This window comes from Mus caroli, chromosome 11 (genome assembly GCF_900094665.2).
Source record: "Mus caroli chromosome 11, CAROLI_EIJ_v1.1, whole genome shotgun sequence".
Taxonomy (NCBI): Eukaryota; Metazoa; Chordata; class Mammalia; order Rodentia; family Muridae; genus Mus; species Mus caroli.
In genome coordinates this window covers 1,428,922-1,442,057 of record NC_034580.1, presented here as the reverse complement: position 1 = coordinate 1,442,057, position 13,136 = coordinate 1,428,922, and the positions used below count along the sequence as shown (strand labels likewise).

At 41.5% G+C, this 13,136-nt stretch overlaps 1 protein-coding gene across 4 annotated transcripts in view; it reads left to right on the top strand.

The window, feature by feature from the left end:
- The first annotated feature begins 1,692 nt into the window (after nucleotides 1-1,692).
- The window catches only part of Mtmr3 (myotubularin related protein 3), a 130,994-nt gene continuing 119,550 nt past the window's right edge, over nucleotides 1,693-13,136 (top strand). For 3 of the 4 annotated variants that reach the window (XM_029484043.1, XM_021176002.2, XM_029484042.1), the window contains exon 1: nucleotides 1,720-1,905. The gene's annotated coding sequence lies outside the window, so the exon portion shown is untranslated. Of the gene's footprint in view, nucleotides 1,906-13,136 lie in introns of all 4 variants that reach the window. The other variant, XM_021176003.2, reaches the window with a different exon arrangement.

Here is a 13,136-nt window from a genome sequence, read left to right as displayed (position 1 = left end):
TGTGGGAGCTGTGGGATTGGTGGAGCAGGTGGGAATTTCCTGTTGCTGAGTTGTTTACCTGGAGCCACTTTATCAGTGTCCAGCCATCCAGCAGGGATTGTCCTGGCAGTGAAGTGCTAGCTCCAGTTCAGGTCCCCCACTGCTGACAGTCTGTCTACTCTGTGTGTCCTGTTGTTCATCTATTTGATGCTCTATTTCTTTTTTTTTCCTGACCCACAAAGGCCATGAGAATATACACAAAGGGAAACCAGGACAGTGGATTATAAATGAAAGTGTAGAGTTTATTGCTATCACTACCAAAAAAATTATTTTTGATCCAAGAGGTGCAATCATTGTACTTCAAATTTAGCCTGTGCTTTTCTAGTGAAGGTGAAAACGGAGACACAATCAGCTGCATTGAAGAGGAGGAAGACAGGTCCTTGGAGAGTGGTGGGAAGTCTTTGCTAACTGATCTGGATGTAGTACCTTCCTTGACCTTCCTTGAGATTCTGTGATGTGGTGGGTAGCATAACCCAGAGAGTAATAGGATAGTTGTGTTGTTGTCTGGGCCTGGGTTTGAAGTTTTAGTTAAATTCAACTTATTCTGGGTTTTACTTTTTTTTTTTTCGTTTGTAAAATAAAGATAGGCCTGACCATTTATGAAGATTCAACTAGATAAATATAAACACTTGCTCTTCCATAATTAGGAGATTTGTCTGGCTATTGTGTTGTACAGGCAATTTTAGGTTCTGGAGACCTAATGACAAATAAGACAGCATCCTTTTTTTCTAATTATTCTTAAACTCCAGGGGGGCAGAGAGGCAACAATGTTGAATACAAAGAAACAAATAAGGGGGGGGGGCAAACAATTTAACAAATACAGGAATAAATTTCATTTACTTGTCTTCTGAAAAAAAATCAAGGTCATGTTAAAATTCATCTGAGGATCTGTGAAATATCTCTGAGGATTTGTTAGGACCTAAGACAGTGGCTCTCAACCTTTTAAATGCTGTGACCCTTTAATACAGTTCCTCATGTGTGCTGACTCCCAACTTATTTTCCTTGCTAATTTATAACTGTAATTTTCTACTACCATGAATCATAATGTAAATATCTGAGGTTCAGGATATTTGAGACCCCGAGGACTGCTGATCTAAGATAAGATATTACAGTGTTAGACTATGGGGTTCTTCTGGAGGCCAGTGAAAGTAGGGATTCTTTTCCCCCTTGCTTTTCTTTGAGCACTGAGATTTTTTTTATTAGGAGCTGGCGTTGAGGCAGTTTGAACTTGTATTCTGGACATAACTTATAGCACACTATATTTACATGCACGGTATTAGTTAGTTTTATATTGACTATACTTGCTGGGGATATATCACTACTGTTCTTAGTTTTAATAGAAAGTAGAGTAAGCTGAAGTGCTGTCTTGGTCCATTAAGTTGGAAAAGAAGCCTGAAAATCTTTCTTAACCTTCTTTTTCTTTTTCTTAATTCGTAACGGTTTATTTATTCACTTCTCATTTTTCTATTCTTCCTCCTGATGCTTCTCTGCAGCCACAGTCCGGTGCCTTGCAGCCCCGCCCACATCCTGGGGCGTGACCAACGAGCCAGGCCCCGCCCTCGTCCATCCCGTGACGGCCAGTCTTCCCTCCGCCCCCCACCCCACCGCGGACAGCGCGCCGGAGCGTGCGCGCGCGCCCCCGCTCTCAGCTCCGATCGGTCTCGGGAGCGCGCTCTGTGTGGCCGCTGCCGCCATGTTGTTGTGGTTGTGAGAAGGCGGCGGCGGCAGCGGCGGCGGCGGCGGCGGAGCAGCCGGCGGAGACGCTCCAGCGGCCCAGGCGCTGGCCCCCGCCGACCCTGGCTGGCAGCCTCCTGGGGTGGCGGAGGAGGCCGTGCGGTGGCGGGCCTCGCCATGTCCTGCCGCCTGGTAAGAAGCCCACCCTCCGGCTCCGGTGGCGAGGAGGTGCTGGAGGAGGGGCGGACCTGGGCCGGGTGCGGCGGCTGTCACCGGCCGGGGAGGCGGCGGCGGGCGGAGGGCTGGGTTGGCCGCGGCCTCCCGGGGCAAGCTCTCGGAATGGAGCACCGAGGCCCGGTCGGGCGAGTCGGGGGAGGCGGGGTCGCCGAGCTCGGCGGCCATCCTGAACCTGGCGGTGGGTAACACTCGGAGTGTTGGGAGGTGCGGCTGGGGCGCCCTGGAAAACGCTCCCGGGCCTCCGGGAGGTGAGCGTGTGGCCCGAGGCCCTGGTCGAGACCGTGGGAGTCCTTAGTGGCGAGAGGCCGGAGGTCGTGCTGTTGGAAACCATAGGCGAGCTGTGCGGGCCTCAGCCTAACTGCGGCAGGGCATCCTCCTGACCTGGTAGTGCTTGAAGGGGAACGAAGGTCCAGGGGTGGTTGGAGGAGCTCGGGGAACACTGTTCAAGTAGCGCTGCAAAAGATCAGTATTATTTCTTGGGTTGAAATTGTACTGGATGTATTGCATTTCATGACCCAAGATGGTATTGTTGGGGCCAGAAAACTTATTTCAAAAATTGGAAGTAGAGTTTGCGCACTCTGTTAGGCCACCAGGAGTCTGATCATCTCACTTGAGAGTTTTACACACAGGTTTCTGTTAGATATTAATGTTCAGTCATCGTCAGAATGAAGTTTACATTTTTATTCTTCTTACTATCTTGACATCCACTTGGCTTTTTGACATTTAGGGTCTTTTTTTGTTTTTGTATTAAAGGTGCATGTGTTCTTGTAGTGGAGGCTCAGCCTCGTTCCTCTCGTGAACAGTGAGCCGTCAGAAGTTACGATTGAATGGTAGATGGTTCTCTATCAAAATGATCTTGTTTGTGGGGATGTGAAGGAGGCCTTCTTTGAGATTCTGCAATGTTTCTGTGTTTTTTACTTGGAAACCAAATTACATGCGTTGATGGCCAGTGAAAGACTTCTTTTCCATGCTTGACTGAGTAGAAGAGTTTACAGAATGACACCGTTGTGGGTAAACGCTATGCAATATGTTATTAAACTAAATTTGGAAACTTCTAGAAGGTTAGAGTGATTGCCTATGAAGACATATTTCACCCCTACCATTTTTACTTTTTAGGTAACTGTGAGCAGCATAATGAATTTGTTCACAAGGCATCGGAACACATTTTATCAAATTAAATGTTGTATAGCTGAACGTATATCCAGAGATATACCAAAGACCTAGAGGAAAATAAAGGAAGTGAGGCCTGAAGTCTGCTTCTGGCCCACAGAAGGGTCCTAAAGGCGCTTTCTAACATGCCAACATTGTAGTTACTTCTAAACCACCTGGCTCAGGTTTCCAGTAAAGTGGAGGGTAGCAGGGTGTGTTACAGTCATTTGAGACCAGGGTTGTGGACCTGGAAGGTGTACTGTAGGTTGTGACAAGTTCTTGAAATTTGCTCCAGGCTGTGAGGTATGGTAAAGTCGGGTTAAAAACCCTCGTAACAGCACTAGTTTCTACTTTCTGTGATAGAGTGGAATTCTGAGTTACCAAGAGATGGATTCATATTTCAAAGGTGTGTTGAGGATTGTTACAGTTTGGGAAGAGGTGGAAGAAAGTGTTAACAGTTGCATAGGGTTGTATTCTGACATATCATAGAGAGGCTCACCCAGTTGTTCACTAAGACCAGAAACCTTGTCTGTTTTGTTTCCTGATATCCCCACTACTTACCATAGTTCTCACAGGATTTTCTTTTCAGATTTGTTTTAAAAACAAATGAATAGTATTGGTATGAGAAACACTAGTTAGTTATTAAAAATTACTTGATGTCTTACATTGAAGAGGGATTTTCGTTCTCTTTTTAAGTCTTAATGCATTTAAAACTTTAGGTGTTGACACATCTTACTGACTTTATAGGTGGTATAGACAGATGGCCATTCTGTGCTGCTGGGTATATCTGGATCATTTGTGGCATTAATGGCTGTTGGGATATTCTCTGTACTCAAGTTTCCTCATTTACATAATTTAGAACTCATACTGAGGCCAAGTTTTTACACATTTTAAATATTTTTTTTTAAAAATATGGGTATTTAAAAGAAATAACAAATCAGGCTAAAATTTCCAAGAGTTTGAGATGACTGTGGGCCAGCCACATAAGCAAGTACCACATTAGCCAGGGCTTTATAGGAAGATCCTATCTTAAAAAATGAAAACAGAAGCAGAAGAGATGGCTTACTGGGTAAAGACACATGCTTCAGGGGCTGACAACTTGAGTTTGATCCCCTGGACCCACGTGGTGGAAGGAGAGAACAAAACTCTTAAGTTGTCTGACCTCCACATGTGTGCATTGACACATATGCACACATACACACACACACACACACACACACGAAACTCAAAAAGAAATAAAACTCTTATAAATTTGTCCTAAGATTCCAGAAAGAGTATTCTGTTCTTGAGTTGTGCTTTTAGCTTATGGATTTTATACATTTCCCAAAAATGCTCAGGAAATTGAGTACATGTTGCAAGTATGCAGAAACAGCACTCTTATGCTGTTGTAATTCTCTTTATGTTGAAATCGAGTCAGTTTCACAGAGGGCACTTCATAATCTGGTATGAAGACACAATTCTAAGAATGTTTGGGAGAAGTTTGTGCACACTTTATGTCTAGTTGTTTCTTACGGATTACCCAGTTATATATTTTAAATAGGGAATTTGTTTTTATGTTTTAGAAATCATGTCTGTTTCTGAGTATGAGTGTAGGTGCATGCATGCAATGGTGCACATGTGTAGGTCAGAGGACAGCTTGTAGGAGTTGATTCTCTCCATCACGTGTGTCGGGGTACAGGGGATGAAACTCAGGTTGCAGGTTTGGCTGTCAGTGCCTCTATCTCTTAAGCTAGCTCCTTAGAGCATTGGTGGTGAATTTTATGTAATTTCATAATCAGTGAAACCAATTTAAAATTAAGTATGAGGTCACATCCATATTGGATTGAGCTAGAGTTCTCAGTAATTCAAGACTACTACTACATGCCATTGCTATTTTTAAATCTTAATTTTGCGATCTTGATACTAGTGTGCTTTCATTTTCATTTTTGTACTGTATGAAGAAACTAAAAGCCTTTTAAAGTTGACATTTTAAAGTTTTATTTGATAAAAATAAAGAAGTTTTTGTTTTAGTGTGATAGTGGATAGCTCAGGAAGTCTCGAGTCTGCCTAGTGCTGCTCCTTAGCCCTTTTGTTTTTGGCAAGCCATAGAACATTCCCTCATTATTAAAGGAAGAACAATGTTTTCTTATTTCACAGGTTGTGAGGGAAGAGCAAATGGAATGGCACATGAAAAACAAGCTAAATAATGTAACGATAGAATCTTATTGCATTAGAATTCTTTTTTAAAAAGTTTTTCATGAAAGAGTTGAATTGTCTAGCCAGGCAGTGGTGGCTCATGCTTTTAATCCCAACACTCAGGAGGCCTAGGCAGGTGCATCTCAGAGTTCGTGGACAGCCTGGTGTACAGAGTGAGTTCTAGGACAGCCAGGGCTACACAGAGAAACCCTGTCTCATCCTTGACCTCCCAATAAACAGAGTTGGCTAGTGAGCAGAAGTCAACCAGGAACATGTTAAATGCAGAATTTCTTGGTGCCACTGGGAAGGCAGCTGAAGGGGAGAAACCCTTGAGTACTTGTGTCTGTTACAGAAAGAGTCATGGGGCTGCAGGGGCTGCAGTAGAGTGGAGCCCGTCTTGCAGGGTGAGTCCTTGTTGGGAACTGGAATTGAAGTAAAGCCATCAATTCAAATGCCATGAGGATCAAGTGGATACCCTTCACTGTATTTGATCTCTTTCTTATTTTGGAGCTGTGGTGGAAGGTGGTTAGAGCAAAGAGCTTAGCATGTTCTGTGTAAAAGTTATAGAAGTGTGTTTTTGTTTCTTTTAAATTTTTTTAAAATTTTGTATGTATGTGTGTATACCATGTATGTGCAGGAGCCTGCAGAGGTCAGAGAGATGTCAGATCCCCTGGAGCTGGAGTTACAGATGATTATAAGCCTCCATATGGTTTCTGGGAACCAAACCCAGGGCCTCTACAATTTCTCCAGCCCCAGAACTGTATTTTCTGAATGGCAAGTGGCATATTGCAGGGTAATGAAGTCAGTGTGGTTACTGAAAAAAAGCATTAAAAAGGATAAGTCAGTACATTGCTAATGACAAAATTGTTGATTTGGGAGTTCTTTATTATTATTATCTAAGTTTGTACTGGGCGTGACACACACCTTAAATCTGGAAGCAGAGGCCTGAGGATTTCTGAGTTTGAGCACAGCCTCAAACTCAGACTGAGCTCCAGGCCTCCTCTAGGGCTGCATCCATATGTGCAGGTATATGTATGTATGTATGTATGTGCATTTGAGCAGAGGCTAGAAGTTAGCCTTTGGTGCCAGTCTTTGACTGCTCATTTTGTATTTTGAAACAAAGATTCTCTTTGGGACCAATGCTCTGTAGTTGAATTTGTTTAAACTGACCAGCAGCTGGCCTCTTCTCCAATGTTGGGATTACAATCACGAACCACCAATACACAAAGTTTTAGGTGTTATTTGGGGATTGAACTCAGGTTTTCATGACTGTGTAGCGAGCACTTTATCTATTAGCTATCTCCCTTGTAACTTTTTTAGGCTTAAATATTTGGTTTTTTTTTTCTTTTCTCAAGACAGGGTTTCTCTGTGTAGCCCTGGCTGTCCTGGAACTCACTCTATAGACCAGGCTGGCCGCCAACTCAGAGATCCGCCTGCCTCTGCCTCCCAAGTGCTGGGATTAAAGGTATGCGCCACCACTGCCTGGCTTTTGCTATATTTTTATTGTGTGTGTTCATGTGTAGGTATGGGTGTGTAGGTGGGCATGTAGAGGTCAGGGGACCACTTGTTGAAGTCAGTTCTCTCTATCTTTCTTGTTGGTCCCAAGGTTTCAACTAAGGTTGTCATTCTTGGCAGTAGGCTTCTTCAGCTGCTGGACCATCTTGCTAGCTTAAAAAATGTCTTTTTTTCTTAGTGTAAAAATAATTTCATGCTGGGGGTGGTGGCGCACGCCTTTAATCCCAGCACTCAGGAGGCAGAGGCAGGCGGATTTCTGAGTTCGAGGCCAGCCTGGTCTACAAAGTGAGTTCCAGGACANAAAAAAAAAAAAAAAAAAAATTCATTTATATAACCTTGTACTTTGCATGTAAATTCATTTGCCCATTGCCCTTTGCTCCCCACTTCCTATGGTGACCTTTTCCCACATCTTCTGACTTCATGTCATTCATACAAACACACACACACACACACACACATATATATGTATGATAGCATGTATGTTAAATTTAGATTCCACATAGGATGGAAGATATATTTACCTTTACCCTCTCTTTTACCCTCTCCATCTTTCTTTCTTCCCCCACTCCTCACATCTCCTCTTCTCATATAGTTTACTTTTAAAGTGAATTTGTTTCTGATTCAGAATGTTATAGTACATGTTCATTGTAAAAATCCTACAAGATACACTGGGTGTGGCAGTGCACCTGTGAAATCTCAGCACTTGGGAGGTGGATGCAAGAGGATCAGTTAAGGCTAACTTTATCTGTAGTGAATTTAGAGCCTGCTTGGGCTACAGGAGGTTCTGTCAGAAAAAGCCAACAAAACACATCCCCAGGCCCAAGCAACCAACCCAGTGTCAAACCAGTTGAATCATTCCTAGAGAATGCATAAAAGTAGAGGTGGTCTACTCGATTTGACTTTAACAATCATTAACTCTTTTATTATTTGTTATCAATTGGAATACTTACAAGAAAAGCTTTCCATGGGAAATTTATATTCTCATGATGGAGATTATTCTGTGATCATATTCTATAACCATAGTTTACGATAATTTTTTGTTAATTTACGTTGCCTTAAATTTTCTTTTAAATAGTGCTCTGATGAACTTGTGTGGACATTTTCTGCAGCTATGCTGTTTTCCTAATCTTGTACGTTTGCTTTTCAGGTCAAAGGATATGGTTGTTCTTCTGTTGTTGTTGTTTTTGCTTTTTTGAACAATGCTTAGAACCTCCATCCCTTGAAATAGAGGTGTTTTAACATTTGGATATATTGAAGGTATCATATTGATAGGATAGATGTCTTCATTTTCCATCAACATGTTAGAACCTATTTCCATGCATTCATACTAGCAGTTTACCAATTAATAGTTTGTAATTCTGACATTAAAGCAGGTTAGTTTTTTCTTTTCTCTTTTCAGCATCAAGACTTAACCTCTATGGTTTAGCTTTGTGGAGGGTAAAGATAAGTGAAGTGATAAAGCAGTACTTTAGGCCTCTGATGTCCAGGCTTTTTGGTTGCTTGCACCATCAGTACAGAGGTTTGAGCACTAATCTTTAATATTTTGGTGTTTAATTTACAAACTATGTATTTGTGTTTTATGAGATGGAAGACCGAACGAACATGGATGAGAGTTATAAATGAAGCTCAAATCCATTTTTCTTTCACCCAGTGGGACATCTCTTGAGGTATATTGTATTCTGCTCTGGCTGCCAATGCTTAAGATTTCTAAGGTGGAAAATTGTATTTTTCTTTTTTTGAGACTGGGTTTCACCATGTCACTGGCTAGGCTAAAAGAACAGCTATATAGAGTATCCTGGACTGGAACTCACAGAGATCCACCTGCCTCTGCTTCTAATTGGGCATTTCTCCAGTTATACAAATGATTCTGTTTAGTTGGGTTTTGATATGTACACCTAAATCATCAACTTAATACTTGATATGGTTGCTGACTAATTGAATTAGAAAAAGACAAAAAGGTAAGGAAGAGTATAAACAGTCTACTTTTCTTAGGAACAATTGAGACTATGTAGAGTAGAACATGGTTTGTGAAAGCAGCTCTCCTGTAAAGCATCCTTGTTCTTCTGAGTTTGGTTTTGGAGACTGAGTAAAGAAATGAATTGCAGCTTGCTATCCTTTGCAAAGGACCACAATGGCCTGTTGTTTCAGCTCTCCATTTGGAAGGGCCTGGTCTATTCCATTTTAAAAATGCTTCATTGAGGTGTGGTGGTGATGACTGCTCCTCCTCCTCCTTATTTTTGGCCTGGGAATTGAACCCAAGGTTTTATTCATCTAGGTGAACACTCTACCACTGAGGTGTAGCTCCAGCCTGCTTGGTGCTTTTTATTTTGAGACAGGATCTCACTAAGTTTCTCAGGCTGGCTTCTGTAGCCCAAGCTGGCCTTGAACTTGAGATTCTCCTCTTATACCTCTTAAATACTAGGGTTAGAAGTACATGTCTCCATTCCTGTTGATAACTTTTAAGTTGTGTTTTGACTTGGTGTCCCTTCACCCATAAGTTATGAAGTTAGGAAACATTATTTTTTTTTAATTATTTGTTTATTTTATATGAGTACACTGTAGCTGTCTTCAGCCACACAGCCGAGGGCATCTGATCTCATTGCATATGGTTGAGAGCCACCATGTGGTTGCTGGGAATTGAACTCAGTGCTCTTAAATGCTGAGCCATCTCTCCAGCCCACAGAAAACATTTTTTTTTTTTTTTTGAGTTAGAAAAAAGTAAAGTTTCCCCCTCTTCTCCATTGTAGGGAACTTATTTCTTTTTTTGTATGGTCATTGTCAAAGAAAGATAATTAAAATCTTAGAGATTGTGAAAAGAGATTATAGTTAAGCAGCTTGAGTGGTTTTCTTTTTGTTAACTAAAAGGAATGAAAAACTTAATGTTGAAGGTGGCTGCTTTGTAAGGTGCCTTGGACACATACCAGATGTCTTTTCTTTTAATCTTGTGCAGTTTGATATAGAAGATTCTTTCTGTTGGGCAGTGGTGGCACACACCTTTAATCCCAGTACTCAGGAGGCAGAGACAGGCCTGAGTTCTCTGAGTTTCAGGCTAGTCTGGTCTGCAGAACGAGTTCCAGGACAGCCAGGGCTGCACAATTTCTCTCTCAAAAAAGGGGAGAGGGATGTCCTTTTTCATGCATCTTAGATCCCACAAGGATTTGAGACCACTTTTATTGGAGATGTTGTAACTTAGAGGGTTTGATATCAGGCTTAGGTGTAGACTGAAAACTCTGCAGTAAGGTCAGGTAGCTGTTTGCACCAGTACTCCCTATACTGTTTGGTGTATAAATCTAAGTATTCATAGGCTGATTAAATTCTCAACTTGTTTTGAGATAGCATCTTATGGAACTTAGGATAGCCTTGAACATGTGTAGCCAAGGCTAGACTTGAACAGCCTGATCTTACCTTAGGCTCCTAGGTATTGGGATTATAGCCATATGTCATTATGCCTGACCAGCACATATTTACTCACTCAAATGTACATGAATTAAATTGTTCTTTTAAAAGCACCATGTACAGTTTGACTTACTATCATCATGTATTTCTATATACTATGGCATATATGTGGAGGTCAGGATTTGGGAGTTGAACCCTGGGTTTCTGGGATCAAGCTCAGGTAGCCAGGATTGCATGGGAAGCACTTTGACCTGCTGAACTATTTTGCCAGTCTAGATTATTGTTTTATGTAATGTGTAGAGAAGATATTTTTGTAAGGTCAGTAATTGTAGGTGAAACTTTCTGGTATTCCTTTACCTCTCAAAGTATTATCAAGGGTTGAAAAACAATCTCTTACAAGTCCTTTTACTAAGTATATAAGCAATATGCTTTGCCCTGGATAATGTTCCTTTTGTTTGTTTGTTTGTTTTTCGAGACAGGGTTTCTCTGTGTAGCCCTGGCTGTCCTGGAACTCACTCTGTAGACCAGGCTGGCCTCGAACTCAGAAACTCGCCTGCCTCTGCCTCCCGAGTGCAGGGATTAAAGGCGTGTGCCACCACGGCCCGGCTCTTGGTAATGTTCTTAAACTGCTTTTCATAGTTTGTTGTAGGAGTGAAGGAGACGGATGGAGTAAGGTTGATTCTTTTCACCTGTCGCATTTTCTTCACTCCTTTAAACATATATTCATAAAACATGCAAGAAAGTGAAGAAACAGAGATCTTCCAGAGAAACAGGATCTCTCCCTTGTTCTGTGGTACTTAAAGTCTGGTCTGGTAAATTAATCAATATGGTTATACACAGAAGACAGACACCTTGCAGAACACGGGTAGAAATGTTAGTGGTGATTAATATCTGTCCGGTGAGATAATATGACTCTTTTGCTTTATTATTATTTGTTTTTATAATTGACTAGTTTTCTCCGATGAGTATGTTTCTTTATAGTTAAGAAACAGGACAGGTTTGAAACATCAATGTAAAAACTAGTTGTAGTTTTGCCAGCACAGAATAGAGGCTAGTGGAGCTAAAGATAAGCTTCTAAAGTATGGTCCACAAATTGTTAGATTCCAATCGTTAAAATATTGGCATTTTCTTCTTCTGTGTGTACTGAATCCTTTTAGGCTTTTGAAATGAAAGACAGTGTAAGGGAGGAGGTGTTGGGTGTTAATGTGCCTAGAGCTATGGGAAGATTGGAAACAGTGATCCTATCCTATACTCAGAAATAGGATCTGAAATAAGGCTGTGGCACAGTGCTAATTCTGTGGAAAATAGCTAGCTAGTTAGCTCCTTATAGGAAGTATGCATCTGTTAATCACTTGAATGGTAGGTAAGAGACAGCAATTTGAAGTTGATAGAGTTTAAGCCTGCAGGAATAAATTGAAGTGTGCTAATTGGAAGGGGAAGAGAGTTTTGGTAAAGGACTGAGCTGAAACCCTTTATGTATTTAACACTGAGGCTGGGATATATTCAAGAAAAAATTGCCTACAGGAGCTTGGTTACAGAGAACTTGAACTGGGAAGGAAGGTAAACTAGTATGAATGAGGTCTTGAATTTAAAGGAACATATTTAGGCGACTAGAGAAAGTGGAGCTAAGTATGACTGCCTTTGCCTCATCATTGCTGGGCTCACAAAGATTCACCTGCCTTTGCCTCCTGAGTGCTGGGATTAAACGTGTGTACCATCACCACTGCCACCACAGCCACTACTGGCCAATTATAGAATCTTAACGTGAAGCAGTTACATAGACTAACAGTAGGAAGAGATTATAGTATAAAATAGAACCATTTGGTTATTTATAGATTTTGTTGGAGAACAGTGGTTTTCAACCTTCTTGATGTGACCCCTTAATACAGTGCCTCATGTTGTGATGACCTCCAACCATAAAATCATTTTGTTGCTTTTCACAACTGTAATATTGCTAATATTATGAATCATGTCAACATCTGATATGTGACCTCTATGGTCTCAACCCACAGGTTGAGAACCACTATTGTAGCACCTGTGCAATGGCCTAGCAAATAAAAGGGCTTGCTGTTCAAGTCTGATAACTTGAGTTTGATCCCTGGAACCCAGGATGGAAAGAAAGCTTACTCCTAAAAAGTTTCCTCTGACCTTCACATGTACACTGTGGCATGGATGGACCTGCATTCACACATGCCATACACATACAATACTAAGTAAAGTAAAATAAGTTGGGGTTGGTGAGGTGGTTCAGTGAGTGAAGAGTGAGTGAAGACATTTACCACCAAGACTGACAACCAGATTTTAGTCTCTGCAGCTCACATTATGGAGGGAGAGAACTGACTCTTGCATATTGTCCTCCAACCTCCTCTCTCTGGCACATGAGTGAGTGTGAAAGATTTTTCACTTCATTTCTTTATTTTAACATGAGTGAGTGTGTTCTATGTATCGCTGTGTACCACATGTGTGTAGAGGTCAGGAGAGGGTACTGGATTCTCTGTAATTGGAGTTGCAGACGCTTTGTGAACTGCCATGTAAGTACTCAGAACCAACCTTAACTGCTGGGCCATCTCTCAGCCTCTTGAGAGATTTTTACAAACATTCTTTAGATTCCTAGGCAAGGTATATAATGGAAAAAAGTTTTTTGTTCTTGCCTGCCACCCAATATCTTGTTTCTGCTGCTGGAAATAATTAAGATTCTATCACATGTGTGGTTTAAAATTATTCTTTACTAAGATATACTTTACATATAGCAGTGTTTAGTTTTTTTTTCTTTTTGGTTTTTCGAGACAGGGTTTCTCTGTATAGCCCTGGCTGTCCTGGAACTCACTCTGTAGACCAGGCTGGCCTCGAACTCAGAGATCCGCCTGCCTCTGCCTCCCGAGTGCTGGGATTAAAGGCGTGCGCCACCACGCCCGGCTAGTTTTTTTTTTTAATCTATTTATTATTATATG